The 15,814-nt window shown below is 35.2% G+C and overlaps 1 long non-coding RNA gene across 1 annotated transcript; it reads right to left on the bottom strand.

Moving 5' to 3' along the window:
- Window positions 1-7,586: 7,586 nt before the first annotated feature.
- On the bottom strand, window positions 7,587-15,349 carry LOC140038699 (uncharacterized). The gene is made up of 2 exons (XR_011842265.1): window positions 14,628-15,349; window positions 7,587-9,207 (listed from the first exon to the last, which is right to left on the bottom strand). It is a non-coding gene; the product is annotated as an uncharacterized lncRNA (long non-coding RNA).
- Between the last annotated feature and the right edge of the window lie 465 nt (window positions 15,350-15,814).

Genomic DNA, 15,814 nt, shown 5'->3' with positions numbered 1-15,814 from the left:
TTTGGAACCAAAATTCGTAAAGGAAACTGGAAAATTCTTTATTTCTTTCTCTCGGCTGAAGCTGGGAAATGCCAGCAACGTTCTTTCAAAATTTCCAGCCCAATCTTCCAACTTTTCATGAGTTTTTCAGCTAAGCATCATATAAGACTTAAGTTAAACATAGTGTATGCATTCCTAACATCATTCTCCAAAGAAAACTCTGGTAACAAGCTGCAATTCCAGCTTCATCCTCTCGGTTATTACAGTTTTCCTTTCCAACACTTAGTCAATCACTAAACAGAATTTTCCCTCAGCTAAAACTCATTTTCCTTGCTAAAATTTAACATGCAGCTTAAGTATTCAATTATACCAGATAAGTAAGAGATTGTTGCAGCATTTTACCTCCATTTTCCTCACAATCCAAGCCGAAAAAGAAGAAAAAATGCAGGTAGACTCTTCCTTCTTCGATTCTTTATGATGAAATGCTCCAAGTTCCCCTTTTTCTCTACCTTACTCTCTTACTCACTCGGTTGTGGCTGGAAGGAAATAATGGAACCAGAGATGGTCCCTCACTCTAACTCTTTCTCACGGTTTTGTGTATGAAGAAGGAAGAAAGCTTCGTACTCTGTTTTCTCTCTTTTGTTTGCTCCTGGTTGAGGTTATCTAAATAGCAGAGACTTTATTCTCCTCTTCCGGTCTTAAATCAATAGATTTAGCTCTTAGGTTGCATGGTAGATTTATTTGAGTTCTAGGGTTAAATGGTCATTTGATATTAGTTTATTTACTTGCCAAGAAATTTTAATTTTTTTAATTTCATGTATTGTCTCAAAACTTTATCTTGTTCTAATTGGTATACCCCTATAAGAATTTTCATGCATTAATCTAAGGTATCTCCATACATTCAATTATACAAAGTCAGTTAAACATATAAATTGATTGATTATATGGTATATGCAATATCTTTGGTAATAAGTGAAGATAAAAATAAAATATATAATATTTATATATAATTTCTCGAGCTCTCACACAAGAGCTAGTTGAAGGTATCATCATTATATCTTTTTTTTTTGTTTTTTTAGTTTCTAGGGTTTCGTTTGTGCCACCCTTGCTGTCCAAATTTGTGCAGTCCAATTCGTGACTTGTCTTGGTGTTTTCCTTCATCAATTGTGTCTTGTTTATTTGTCCAAATCTCTCCGAAGTTACCTTGATAGAAATGCTAGGGCTTTTGAATTTTTCTTGGCTGTCCGTGTTGTTTCCTTTGTTGTCCATGTCATGTTTCTTTGTCCAAATCGTGTTTTTGTCTTGTTTGTGTCTTGTTGTCGCATGTCTTGAAGTCTTGAGTTGTCTAGAGTCAAAACAAAAAAGAAATATCTTGTTGAACCTTTTTCTTATAGAATCTATGGCTGTTTTCCTTATTTTGGTTGTAGTCCGTGGCTGGTTGTTCTTGTTGCTTGGAAGTGTTCGAAGTTCTTGAAATTTCTAAACAAAAATCTTGAAGTTTCTTGAGCGAATTCTTGAAAATCTTGAAGTTCTTGGGTAGCATAATAGGGTTTCTTGAAAAAAAACTTGAACCAAAGTTCCAAAAAAAATCTTGAAATTCTTGAAAACCTAGTTCATCATCAAGAACTTGGTAGTGCGGCTGTCTTGTTGATCTTGTTTCTTGAAGTTAGGTGATGCAATTTGAAAAGAAAAGAAATAAAAAGAATTTGAGCAAAAAAAAGAAAAAAAAACGAGAAGAAGAATCACAATCGGATCATTAGCATTGAGTTACAAATAAGTAGCCAAATTTGATTTGTCAACCGAAAGCAACTTGGACTTTTTGTTTCCAAATTCTGGACGTCAAAGCTTTGTTGGGATTGGATACTTGTTTCCAGCTGCAAAATCTGAACACCTTGCCTCTTAGGATTGAAGCCAAAGAGCAATCGAACTTAGCTTTCAAGTTTCCAGCAACACATACATCGGGTAGAGTGTTTATTCTAAGTTCCATAAAAATTTCAGCCGATTCTTGTGTCTTTGTTCCAGCTTTAAAACTGGTTTTTGCAGCCATATATAATCTGTCTTAAGTCTTTATTTTCCAGTTTTAATCGAGTTTGGTGGTCCAAAACATGTCCAAAACAATTTTGGATTACAAAGCGTCATAGTTTCCTTGTTCAAGCCCAATAGTTTCTAGATTCTTGCGTCAGTTTTGTCCAAGTAAACAGGTTTCGTAGTGTAATTTTCAAGCAATATATCGTGTCAAGTGTGTCCAATTTCTAGTCCAAATCTGCACCATTAACATCAAAATTCTGGTCGGATTTTGAGCTAATTGCATAGGGATTTGTCGAGTTCCATTAGAGTTCATCTTGCTCAAGTAAATCTGCAAATTTTCAGCTTTGTTGCATACCATTTTTCCAGAATTCTTGAGGCCTAATTTCTACAAATTTCCAACACCTTTTGTCCGTATTCCACTCTTGTTTTTGCTTGAAAAAAAAATTTCTGACCATGCTAACCTTGTGAATATTACTTGATAAATGGAGTTTCATCTTAAGGATAGTTCTAAGTTATTCAAGGCAAGCAAGTAACATCCATTAGAGTTTAAGTGTAAGTCCATTGGAGTGGTTGAGTGCAAACACGAGTGTTGATTGTAAACACTAAGGGAGTGTGCGAGGCAAACATACATGTGTCTTTGCTTACTCTTTTGCAAGTTACCTTAACATGTCAAACAAAGGTGTACAAAGTTCCTCATACATTGAATGTGATTCTTCTATGGAGGACATGATGAATAGAATTCAGCAAATGTTGCATGAAGGTTTCAAGTCTTTTCGTAGGCGCCTTGACCGAATGGTGAACAAGGATATCAAGAGAAGGGGTTCTATACAATTTAATTCCAAGGTTCAATCTACCTCTTCAAAGTCAGCATATTCAAGAGGAAAGGAGGAGGTTCATTCGACAATAAAGTATGCAAATACATCATCCATAGGTGAAGGAGTTAGTAGAGTGTGGGAGACATATCAACAACTCCTCCAACAAAAGCTTGAGAAAGAGAAAGCCAAGCGTAGTTGTGACAGTGTAGACGTGAAACTTGAGAGTACAAGTGGGGAAAAAGTTGAGAAAAGTGTCAAAGAAAAAGAGAGTGAGCATTCAAAAGAGTTGAGTATGGAAAGTTCCTTGAATTGTTCAGTCATAGTGGAAGGAAGGGAGAAAAAGCAATTAATTCTTGCACAATCTAAGGATGTGAGGAGGGATTCTTATTGTACTAACTATCTTAACTTTGCTTTGTCTAGTATGTCTTATTTTGTGCAAGTTAAGCAAAGTACCATCACCTTGATCTTCAATTGTTCCATTCCCACATCCATTGGAGAGTTAAAGAGCTTTCATGGTGTGTATTCCTTGAGTGTTGTCCCTTGCTACCATCAACTCATGATACACTTCAAGATTGGTCTACTTGTTGCGCATCATCATGACGTGACGGAGAGAGTAGCTACGCTCCAAACATGCTTTAAAGCTGTCCACCAATTTCCAGCTTTACCTAGAGGAGTGCAACTAGATTTCATGCATGCTGTAGTGCGTGTTTGCTGTCCAATCTTAATCCCTCTTGCTACCAATCCTTTTCGGGAAGATGGAGATTTTGGGGCTGATTGTGTGCCAAATCAGTTTGCATACTCCTTGCAAGTTTATTCAAGCTTGAGCAGTTCGACTTCATGGGATCTACATTGCACCACTTTGAGGATCCTTTCCTCATAAATTCAAGTGAATTGGTTGAATATGCTTTGAAGCTGGTTCGTGATGTTCAAGATACAACACGGGTTATTTTCCAACATAGCTAGTGGTTTTTGCATTGCATGAAATTTGTGGTCATCATAACAAGGCTGACCCGATGGCATGTGACTCAACTTGTAACCATTCGTGCTTCAATTTTTGGGCAAATTGCCTTCAAGAAAAGGGAATGATGCAGTATCTGGCTAGCAACGAAGCCATTCAAGTCGCTTGGAGGAAGTTTGATGTCACTTAGTTGTTTCACTTTAGTTGTTAGTGTCATTATTAACTTAATTCCAGCAGTTTTAATTTATTAAATTGAGTTGTTACCTAATGGAATAAATGGTTAAAAAGATCATGTTGACCATAGTAAACCATGGTTAGGATTTGTAAGCCACGTTGGTTGAGTTAAGAGTCAATTCTAGGTAGTTAAGGTTTAGTTAATTGAGTTCTAGTATGGTTAGGAGTAGTGAGTCTTGTAAAGGCTATAAAAGCCTTAGTTTTATGTTTTATATAACATTGCATAATTTTGAAAAAATTTTCAGGTTTCTTTCTTGTGAGAAAGAGCTCTTTCGGGCTCGTGAAAGTTACCTTTGAACATCTTAGAGTTTGCCTAAGGTGTTTTGTTAACTTATCAATTAAGTATTCACCTTGATTGTGGCGTTGTTCTACCTATTCTAATCAATTTTGAGCTGTCCTTGATTGATTACGAATTCCATCCCTAAATGTTGATCCTTAATCTAGGTCCAGCGATTGTGGTTCACATTCTTGATTCGTCTTGACGTATCGAGAATCGTATCATTTCCCAAACTTCAACAATTAGTATCTTCATTGAAATTTCGTTTAGATAGATTCCCTTATCAAAACTAATGGTGAACTCGGTCAAATCGGGTGTGGGTAGCGATCCTTGAACATGTCCTAACTGTTTAAGAAACCTCTTTGGAATGTAGGCCATGATGCCTTGAATTCCTAATAATGGTATAAAATCTGATGACTTAGTGCGGAGAGCAGGTTTGAAATAGTCGATCCAATCTAAAACCCATCTAATCCTCTGATCTGGCAACGTCATCAAGAAATCCAGGTATTCTAATGCACTTTTCGGCTGACTATTTCGATCGACTCTTTTGTGATGAGTCACTATCCAATTGTACCCAATCAAGGGTAAACTATCAGAAGTAGGTAATTGTCTATTAAAATGATAGCCCACATATGCAGAATCAAATTCGAACCATGAAAGAATTTTGTCCCTCCTTGGCAATTGGTACAAGTAACGAATATATCGGCCAATATGGTCGGCACTATGGAACACTGTCAATTCTTAATCCCTAAAAGAAGATCAAACATGAGTTTAGTGATCTTGAAAGCGATCTTCTTATCCCTTCGTGGAAATAAGTACGTCCCAGCCATGACGAGTGCATATACCCACGACCTTTTGCTCTCCCATATTATCTTAGATGTAAACGAAAAGTTTTCTAAATGCCTTTCGAACCTATCTCTTAGTGCAAATCTGTCAAATAAGAACTTTACATATATGCTCTGATCAGACCCTTGTACTATAGAATCTTTCAATCCAGTGAAGTGACAAAACTCAGCCTTGCCGGAGGCAATCGAAAATATCACTACTGTGCCATGTACTGATAAGTTAAGAAGTCTAGTTTCCTCTTTAATTGTCACAGTCATTTCTCTGTTTCCTACTCTAAATGTCAAACAATTAGGATCCCATAATTGCATCAAAAGCTCTACCAAATAACCGTCTGATTCAATGTCCTTAAAATCTCTAATCGGTCCAAGGTAAGATGCTACTTGATGAATTTTACTAGGTGAGAGAAGCGCGGGCCACCTCAGAATCTCAATTGAAACTATCAACAATTATTTGATGTGTCAAGAATTGTCCATTTGAACCATAAAGTCCGAATCAAAGACCTTATCTACGGGCCTCACTTCTCTAGTTTTTGGCAAAAATTAAACGTGAAAATCCCATAGAGGTTTAGATACCCAGGGGAGAAAAGGTTGGCATAATCCTAAAAAATGGGATTCCCTAAATGGCATTCCCTCTAAGGTTAATGCATGGTACCAGTTTATTAAAACAAATAAATATGTAATAATAGAAATTAAATATAACTTAAAGAAACCCTTTATATGTCGGAGTAGGTCTAAAAATGATGTGCAATTACTAGAACACTAATGCAATAAATTGTAATTTAAACGTGTAATAATCTATCTACTAAGGTAGGTTCTTAAAAGAGTACCATATTAGGAGTCTTATTTCTAAGGTTTATGAATGCAAGAGAAGAGAAAACAAAGAAAAATTATTGCAATTGATAAATAACACATAACATGTAGGACCAATAAAATAATACAGAAATATAAGGTTAAGAAAGAGGGGTAGAATCCCTCCCCTCATATCTAATATTTCTAGTAGGGTAAGATTGACTCTATCCTAAGCGATCTGTAACATGGATGCATGAGGTTGGGTTCACTAATGCATTTACGCTCGATAAGATTTCAAACTCCCAAACCTTCAGACCAAAGGGCAAAGGGTCATCAATCCCAAAACCTGCAGTTGATGGCTCGAGTGATCCCCCAGACATTGCTACGTGCACGTCGTGCTACGGCCACATGTCCAAATGGATCTATCCTAATTCTAATAGGAAAGAGTGGTGTGGCAATCACTAAAAGAAAATTAAAATGAATGGTTAAAATAATTGCAAATGCACGTATGAAATACTCATTTGAGGAGAGGAATTAATATTATTAAGCATGCATGAGGGCCCTAGAATGACATTTTTCCACCCCAAATGCAAAAGCGCAATAGCATAAATGAAAGTAAACAAATCATTCATCACATATACGGAGAGCGAGAGACGATTACGCGTGTGAAATGTAAAAAATCCTAAAAAAGAAAAAGAAAAGTGCAACCTAAAACATTCAAATGTGATATGTAAAAAAAAGGTTATAAAAAGAAAAAAAATCAACTAAATCAAGTGCTTGGATTCACTAGAATTCACTGATAGAGCCGCCAAAATATCGCACCCCATTTTTTGAAATCAAATAGAAAGGTATCAAAAAATGAGTATTTGATTTTAATTTAGAAAAATAAAGAAAAAAGACCTAAAATGGGACTTAAAAAATGCAATGATTTGGACCCAAAATAATAGTATAAAAAGGATTTTAAAAAAAAAAAAGAGTCACTACTTGATATCGAATTTAGGTGTATCAAATCACCCAAAATATTTTTTAAATAAAAAAATAAATAAAACATTTTTAGACGACTCCAAATCGTTGAAAATGAGAAAAAATGATTTTAGGAATCACGGTTAAAGAAAGAGAAGGCAAAGATTTGATAAATCTAAGGCACCTTTTCAACCTAATCAAGGTTAGTTACGATATTTAATAAAAAATTTTCCTAATCTACCGTATAAAACTTATCACATTTTGATGCTTCTATATGGATGCAAATCTAGACCTAGAGAATATCGAGAGGGGCGAAATGCTTCTTCAAAATTTAATTGGTACCAATCATATTAATTGTGATGCCTAAGAATGATCCCTTGAAGAGGTCACGAATATGCAAAAAATGAAATTCAAAAAAGAAAGTTATAGTATATAAATAAATGTACATGACTTAAAAAAAGGGAATGCAACATAACAGGTATGAGAGATTAAAATTCATGACTCAACTTTTCTTCTAATAAAGGGGTAATAGTTGTGACGACCCCACTTCCCCCTAAGGCGAACCAGAGGGTTGGCGGGCCGTCTGCCTAGCTCTCGCCAGGACTCACGCAAGCAAACTAGTCAAATCCTTCCGAAGTATAACCTAGACTATTACAACATCGTTTCTCTCCAAATAAACCAATTACTAAAATCACATTAACTTCAGAGATAACAGTATTATAGGATAGCTAATCGTCGATTCTTAAACCTTACGCATTACAAACCACTGAATAAAATCCGACAATCCCAAATAACAAATTCATATAAGCCATATAACAAGCCTAGGTTTTACACTTTTCCAGCTTCAAGTGGCAATCCAAGACAAAAAGTCGCCTAAACTTAACATATTCCCAATCCGATCTATGACGTAAATATAATTACACATTACAAACCGCAAAACGAAGTTATAAGATTCAATTACATTCATAAGAAAATACAACTAGGTTTTAGATCGCCCCATTTGCCAGGACCTGTCAGGAAAAATAAATGATGTGGGGTGAGCTACACAGCCCAGTGAGGTTCCAAGACACTCTAACAATTCAAACAAATCAAGAAGTCGGGCTTATCATATGCATGGTTCAACGTTACACAATGGCATGTTATCATGAGGTGATAATCATTATATGGTAATTTGAGACATTTATCATGGTATGAGACATTTAGCATGTATAGTTCATGATTTCATGTTGGCATTTTAGTATGAAACAATTATCATGATACAAGGTAAACATATACTGTAGGATACGGTGTTCCAGTGGAACTTTATCGGTCATCTGCACCTTATGACTTCCGGATCCCCTCGGTTTGACTGGCCATCACCTTATCCCTCCAGTGGTAGTACTCGAGTATACCGAAACGGTTGTCCAGGGTTCCAACCTACCCGACCGATCCCAGTCCTGGCTCGAGTAGGTCAGTAACCGAGGCAGGGCCCAAGTTCAGCTTAGAGCTTACAGCATGCACAGGTAACCAAGTAATTCGACAAAAGGTAAAATTCATCATTTGAGTAGGTCGAGTGAGGTAAAGTATACACTCGCCTATCAATGATGGACAACTTCATATAACATGTGATTCATGATAATCAAGTGGATACTTAGCACGTAAGCACGTAAGCAATACAAGTTGATTTCATGGAAGCATGTAATTCACGGATATTGAATAGTCATGTGGGTTGGTAAACGGTTCACGGTTCACGGTTCACGGTTAACGGTTGAGCAGTGACGGTTATTTGACAGGCATTTGCCATATTAATAGGCCATCATTGGCTGTTATCTTATTTTTATCACGCGAGAGTCGAGGAGATTCACAACACGTAAGATATTCACGAAAACATTTCACACAAGTCACCACTCGAAAGGCTAGTGTGATAAAGTACACACTGCTCACTTCGATGGATCAAAAATCATTTTTCAAATTATCACATATCGAGTCAAGAAAACACTTTAACCAAATAAGTATAGAACAAGCAGGGATACTCATTTTACAAAACCAAGTAGGTTAAGCAAGTAATCTAGCAAATTAAACATGTATCGAGTTCATATAGTCATTTGATATGGTTAATCATTTAACCAATTCCTGTTGGCATACAATGCAAGTATTCATTATTTATATAGACATGAGTATGGTAAAAACTTAACACTTAATAATCATGAAATGAGCATGTCCTAGACTTATTCAATTACGTATTCCTATATGGAACACTCACCTAGCAACAAGGGCAATAGGTTCAATTTGAAGTTCAAGCGTCCTCTGTCGGATCCTCTTGAAGGTCCTTGTGTGCGCCTGAACAAATAGTAATAGTCTATCATTTACAATCCCTACTATTGATGAAGATCGTATCATAGTACAATCTTAGGAAAACTCTCGTGAAACAAGCCTTAATTATCCTAAATCGAGACTCTCAAGCGGGGTTTCAAAGTACAAGAGAAATTAAGTCTACATCATGAGAATCAAGGATAAAACATTTGAATAATATCGAAAGAATAAGGAGTACTTGAAAAACTCCCTTCCGTGGAATTCGGAAAATTTTCAGTTTTGATACGATACTTTGAAAAATCGTATCTCACATTCTACATGTCAAAAATTAGAAAGATTGGTACCAATGGAAACCTCTTCCAAAGTACTAAAAGTTCCTAGAATACACTTTTCTAAGATTCCACATGGAAAGCATTCAAAAATAAGCTCAAAATCTCTGTTTTGGTTCATAAGGCAGATTTAAGTTGGTTTTTTTGGCCAACTTTGGAAATTCGGCAGAATTCACTTGATTGGAACTAGCTTTTGAAATTTGGAACTCTTTTAGAGTCGCAATCCAAGTTTACAACAAAATGACCGGAACGAGGAATGGAGGTTTGAGTATTAAGATATGGCAACTCAAAGTTACCAAAATTTCCTTGTGAAACATGGGTTTTCAAACTCAAGTCATAAACTTTGGTAATTTATTTGAGTCATGAAACGGTCTCGGAATAACACCATAATTAACAGTATAATACTACCATATAAGGGCTATTCCTCTGTCAAATTTCATAGAAAAATATGCACGGAAAGTCACTTAACAAAATCACTCAAGTTTCCAAAATTTTAAGGCAAGGCTGCCTTGTGTATGAAAATTTTCTTTTCTAAGCTTTTGACCAAGAGCAAATCCTCTAAACATGGTTCTTTTGTATAGGAAAAATCTAAAGAGCATTCATGGTACCTTTGGTGGGTGTTTAACACCAAGAAATTTAATTAGCAAGTCTATACCAAGCCTTGCATCAAATCTGTCCAAAAGTTAGGATTTCCACGAGCAGGGCAGGTTCCGTATTTTGATCACAAATCACTCAATTTAACTCAGAATTGAGCATGGTTGGTGGCGTTGGAAAATAAATTTGTAGGGGTATAATTTCACAGAAGAAATCATTTTCAAATTCCATTCACAAACAACTCGTTTTTGAGCATCAAGATACAAGTCCTGTCCTGTCTCCTAGAGAGAAACGAAACAGGACAGTGATTTTCAATCGAATGGTGTGGCTCACTCAAGTGGAACCAGAACGTGCATTTGGTACCAATGGAAAGCTGGGAATGTCTAGTTTCAAATGCCACTGACGGCACTCGATTTTGACATCGGAGCTCAAAATTATGGCCGAACTACGAAAGCTGGTCAGAGCATTACGAAAATAGTTTTCCAGATTTACTAGCTTCACGAAATTGATCCAATTGACCAACCAAACTTCAATATTTTTAAATTGTACACCATATCTTCAACATATAAGCATGATATACAAGTCATGAAACCCTCAAAATTTTGCAAAAAGAGGTGCGATTAAAACAGGGCAAATCTGAACATTTTTGAACTACACATCCCTTGAAGTCGAGACTAACTAGGTATCATTAATCTACCTATTTAAGCACTAAACTAGCATTATATCCATCATCAATCAATTCATCAGCCATCAATCCAAGGGTGGGAGTTCATAGAGCCCACCATCCAATTTTTCCAAGAATTTAAAGCTGCCCAAATGCAATTACTACCTTAAACATGTAAGATGATCTTCATAAAGCAAGATTTAAGTGTTGGATTAACATCTACTTGATTAGATGATGAAGTCAGAAATTTCGGTCATTAGATGCTCAAGACAACCGTGGATAGCAGCCCTCTTTCCTAGCATAATTCTCACAAAGAAAATTCTGATAACAAGCTACAATTCCAGCTCTGCTCTCTCGGCCATCACACAGTTTTTTTTCCAGCTTTTAGTCAGTCCTAAACAGAATTTTCCTTCGGTTAAAACCTTGTATTTGGCACTTAAATCTCACATGCACAACTACTGAACTGATTAGCTAGCATTTCCAGTCCAAATTCAGTTCGGTTATTACCAAGAATTCGTCAATCAACCAGCAATTTGTTCAGCTTCTCTCGGATGAGCTTGCATGCAAGCCGATTTTGTTTCATCTCTTCTTTTCTAGCTTAATCTGAGCTAACTAACTTCATGCAAGACTTAATCACCCAGTTCTTAGTTAGTTAATAACATTTAAAAGCTCAGATTACTCCAAGAAACAAGATTAACGCTGCATTATCCAAATCAGTTCTCGGCCAACTCATTTCTTTTGCAAAACAGATTTTCTCAGGTTGTAATTTCATCATCCAGTCGCACCATCCAACATGCAGACTCTTAATCTCTATCATCTACCATTAATTAGCTTAAATTTGGCTCAGAAATTACCTCAGTAACAACTCAGCTCACGCACAAAAAAAAATCTGAAAATTTTTCTTTCCTTCCTCTCGGCTTCACGCACCGGTTTGGTTCGCGGGTTGGTGTTGCAGCTGCGGTTGTTGAAGTGGGTGGATGATCGCAGTTGGTTGAGGGTGAAGGGTGCAGAAATGGGAGGAACTCACGCAGTGTCTTCCTTTCCGTTGCTCTAGCTCGCGGTCTGGACAGAAGGGAGAAGAAAAAAGATTGCAGCTCGCTGTTTTCTTTCCTCTCGCGGTGCTTACCAGGTAAGTCTCTCTCTCTCTCTTTTGGTCTTGGTCCGAAGCTAAATAGAATGTGGAGTGGAACTGGAATGTTGTTTGTGGTTTGGGGTGCGAAGGGAAATGGCTTGCGGGTAGAAGAGGTTGAGTGCTTGAGAAGGATGAATCCGGCAGAAATAGGATTGGTGGATTTAAAGGTTGGCCAATGAAGCATGGAGGGTTGCATGGTTATTTCGAGATGGTGGAGGGCCATTTTAGTCTTTTCACGTCTCCTCCAACTTTTCCACTTAAGTCCTTAATTTTAACCAACTTCTAAAGCTTACCCCGAATGTAAATTAAACGCCTAATAAAATACTAATCTCGCAAAGGTTCAATTATCTAAGTTTTTACGTCCTAAGTATACTTGGTATACTTGTATCGATTTTGTCTACAATTTATCAACTGCATTTTAATACTAAGGTTCCTATTAACCCTTAACATTATTAACAATTAAACTTAGCTATCAGAATTTAAAGAATTTATATTAAGGCAATAATATTAATCTAACTCTAGAAATATTAATTTAGTATAACAAAACCAATTAATTGAATATTTGGCACAATTATATTATTTTTCACATAATTTATTATTATTTTTTTTTGTTTTAATAACTCAAGAAAATAAAATAAATTCAAAATATATGTAATTTCTCGAATCGATTATTTACTCCAGTCGCGTATTTACTATTTTCACCTAACGAGCCTTCAGAAATTAAATTTCGAAACGAATCGCTTTAAAAATATAACTAAGCTATGGATACATTTAATTAGGGCTAAAAAGGTTAGAAAATAATAATCGGAGAAATCGGATGAGTAAATACTTATTTGAGCCAATAAAATAAATAAAATAAGCAAAATTTTCGGGTCCTCACAATAGTATACTAAAGGTAAAAATCATACTCACCTATTTCATATTCGAAGGGTGAATCTTCTAAGTTAGTCAAGCAAATGAACTAGTTTACTTCTAATTTCCTAAAATAAGATGCAATTCTAAGTGTTATGGCTCAAACATATAGAGGGTAAGGGAATAATAGTAGGAAAAATATCATGCAAATAAAAATAACTTAAAAATAGAAAAAAAAATGCATGAGATGCAATAAATATCACACTAAAGCATGCATCTATCGTGAAGATGACATAAAAGGGTTTAGTATTGGACTAACCCATTTTATAAGTTCTCACTAGCGTTGGACTAGTGAGAAATCGGGAAAAAAAGCTTTAATTAGCGTTGAACTAGTATGGTGAGATCATGCACTCATTATAAATAAATAAAGTATATAGAGCGTAATTAAAGAACATAAAACACATAGAGCATGTAGAGCACATAACACATAACCATAATATTTAGATGCAAAACCCTAAAGAAATCGAATAAAACACATAAGCACATAAGCATGCAAGTGAATAAAACCTAACTATTACATTGGGAGCACTAACTACAATTTGAAAGGGAAAATATAGATAATAAATCTATCTAATCTATCTATTACATTTTAGGCAATTAAATACCCTCAAAATAATCATCAAAATTAAATAAAATAAATAAAAGTTTAAAATGAATAAAATAAGTAAATAAATAAAAGAAAAAGTATTTAAAACATGCAATCACACATAAAAACAACACATAGGAGCACATAAAGAAGAGATTAAAAATAATAGAGGGTACCTCCCTTGAAGTAGTGGTTAATATACAGTAGAGTTTGCCCTATTTATACTCCAAAACCAATAAAATGGTTAAAACACCAATTTAATTGATAACGCTTTAAAAGAAAATATAAACATATAGCAAATTCGTCTTATTATTTTAAAAAATGTGAATAAACATAAATTCCTAAAAATTACAAATTAGGTGCATTTAAATGAAGCATGATTTACAATTAAAGGAAAGAAGCAATTGTACTTGAGAAATAGCAAAAATTAAGGACCTAATTGCAAAGCTTTTCGGATCAAATTATAATTCTCAAAAGATTAGGGGTCAAAATCAAGTAAAAACAAAAGTTAGGGACCAAAATGTAATTACATTAAGGACCTAAGTGAAAGAAATTCAAAATTTTAGAGTCACAATGAAGTTACTCAAAAGAGCAGGGATCGAATTGCAAAATTTTGTTTCGGATTTCACCAGAAAAATAAACATTGGGCCATTTCTATATATATTTTGGGCCATAAATCCTTCGGCCCAAATAAAATAACCTGATTATTTTGTTAAAAAAAGAACAAACCAACCCAACTTATTTTACTTCTAAACCTAATGAAAAACATTGGACTAGAACATTAAAGTCCATGCATAAACCCAATCTGAAATAAAATTTTGGCCCAATTTTTAGTCCCCAAACACATTCCATTAAACATTTACAAACCCAAATGGATCAAACATAACAAAACAAAATAAAAATACAAGGAACATAAATAGAGATAAAAGCCAAAAAAATTTCCGGCAGGTGTGAAATTTTCGACAGGTCGACCCATCAGAAATTGGAAAAATTCAGGTCAAGTCAGCTAGAATCTCACCGAAACCCCTTTTTTCAAACTCTTGAGACCGGATCTTTTCATATACATGAAGCTTATGGCATTATGGACTCGACTAAACATCAAACAAGATCCTAAAGACTAAACAATCATATAAAAATGGGGATCTAACTTTCTTGAACATAAGCTTCCATGAACACACACAAATCTCTTACATGAACGTCGAATCAAACAAAGGAAAGTCATGGAAATACCTGAGGATGCTTTTGGACCAGATTAAAACCAAAAAATGCGATCGGAAGCGCAACTGATGGAGTTTCGAACGTGGTTGCAGAAAACGCCGGCAAAGTCACAGTAGCAACTTGAGGGCTTAATTCGAAGGGTTTATTGAGGCTTTTTGCAAAAATTTTCTAAATGAAACTTTCTCTACTAAGATCCTAGTTTGTGCAGAAATCAAAAAATTCTCAAACGAAGCTATATTGAGGGAGAAATTTGGGTCTAAATAGGGTGGGACGATCAACCTTTTTCTAGAAAAATTTTTCGGAAAATTTTTTTCTTTCTCCATCTTTTCTTTTTCTCTTTCCTCTCTCTTTTTTCTGTTGCTTTTCATCACTCTTCCCCCTTCCAAAAACACCTTTCTTCCTTTTTAAAAGACACTCAGTTGCAAAAACCCTTTTCTCAAAAGTGAGGATGAAACGGATTTTTGCTGGCCTCTTTTGGTCAATTTGATGGCATTTTCTAGATGTTTCTTGATTCTCACAAGAGGTGAGGTGGCTCTTTATACTGTTATGCTTGGGGGAAAAGAAATGGAAGAAAAATTCGACTTTGTAGCCTCAAAAATTTGCTCCAACTTCAGTTTCCTTTTTTCTGTTTTTTGTTGGAGAAGATGAAGCGCACGTGCAGTGAGGAAGATTTTTTTTTTTAACTATACTTTCATTTTCATTTTCTTTCTTTTCTTTCTTCATTTTCTTACAAAAACCAAACAACAACAAAAGAAAAAATGATTTTACTTAAAATAAAAATAGAAGGTATAAAATAAAGATAAGAATAAAACAAAAAAATGAATTATCAAAATTTTTTGGTGTCTACAGATACAAGTGGATAGTAGAAATAACATCCAATTGTTTCTTTTAGATAACCCACAAATAAACACTTATCAAATTTAGACTCTAACTTGCTTGATATATCTCACTGCAAATAAATTAGGCATCTCCAAATCTTCATATGAGAAAGATCTGATTTTCTACCACTCTACATCTCATATGGAGTAGACAGAGCGGATTTGGATGAAACTCAATTAAGTGCATAGGAGGCAGTTTGTACGGCATATGTCTAAAATGACTTTGCTAAATTTGCATGGCTCATCATAGATTGTATTATATCTAATAAGATGCGATTTCTTTCAAAAACTGCATTTATTTGTGGTGCTCTTGATGAGGTT

This window comes from Coffea arabica, chromosome 3e (assembly GCF_036785885.1).
Source record: "Coffea arabica cultivar ET-39 chromosome 3e, Coffea Arabica ET-39 HiFi, whole genome shotgun sequence".
Classification (NCBI taxonomy): Eukaryota; Viridiplantae; Streptophyta; class Magnoliopsida; order Gentianales; family Rubiaceae; genus Coffea; species Coffea arabica.
The sequence above is the reverse complement of the archived record's forward strand: the minus strand, read 5'-3'. Positions and strand labels throughout refer to the sequence as shown.